General features: G+C 45.0%; 1 protein-coding gene across 2 annotated transcripts in view; it reads right to left on the bottom strand.

The window, feature by feature from the left end:
• LOC138981224 (uncharacterized) overlaps window positions 1-848 on the bottom strand; it is a 22055-nt gene extending 21207 nt beyond the window's left edge. For both annotated transcript variants that reach the window (XM_070354068.1, XM_070354069.1), the window contains exon 1: window positions 682-848. The gene's annotated coding sequence lies outside the window, so the exon portion shown is untranslated. The remainder of the gene's footprint in view (window positions 1-681) is intronic.

Raw genomic sequence — 848 nt, 5'->3', positions numbered from 1 at the left:
TTAGCGCAACAACTACCCCGCTCTTCTTGTCAATTTCACTGCCTTTGCCATGAGCGGTGGACTGACGATGCTACGAGTATACGGTCTTGCTGAAAAATGGCATTGCGTTCAGTTTCATTCTGTGAGTTCGACAGCTACTTGACTAAATGTTGTATTTTCGCCTTACGCGACTTGTTTTTTTCTTCTCAAAAGCAGGGCCGTGCACTGTGGAGATATTAGTTGCCTCTGTTACACCCACAGGCATGTGACACTTGGGGAGGGGGTTTGGGAAGGGGTGGGGCCCTGGTGGGGGTAGGGACTTGGCCCTGGCGACCACCTCTTGGTAACGACCACCTGCCAGTTACGACCAAGGATCCCCGATGAGGTTCTTTCCTATTTAATTTACCTTTCCATAAACAAGGACCCCTTTTGGTTTGTCCCTTGGGTGGTCGTTATAGGCACGTTCGACTAAATTATTATCATGCGAGAACTAGAGCACAAACACCCCCCCCCCCAAAAAAAAAAAAAAAAAAAAAAAAAAATGACTAAATGTAAAAAGGCCACCTCGAGGCAACGGAGGATGGGGCTGTGCAATCTTTATAACCATGACACAAAGAGAAAAGCCAGAACAAAATCTGACTGATAGATACCCAAAACACATCTAATTTACTTGATTACACAAAAGTTGAAAAAGTGTATTACCTCCCAGTACGTGGATGCTAGCAGGACAAAACCGAAGAATGAAAAAGGCCCCTCGACTTGACGGTGAGGTAAAATGAAACGGTGTGTGCTCGTCAAATCAAAAGGAATAGACAAGAAAAAATATCAGAATGTGAGCAGGCGCTCGAAATCCTATTCTGCAGAAACTG

Source organism: Littorina saxatilis, linkage group LG12, assembly GCF_037325665.1.
Source record: "Littorina saxatilis isolate snail1 linkage group LG12, US_GU_Lsax_2.0, whole genome shotgun sequence".
NCBI classification, from domain to species: domain Eukaryota; kingdom Metazoa; phylum Mollusca; class Gastropoda; order Littorinimorpha; family Littorinidae; genus Littorina; species Littorina saxatilis.
The sequence above is the reverse complement of the archived record's forward strand: the minus strand, read 5'-3'. Positions and strand labels throughout refer to the sequence as shown.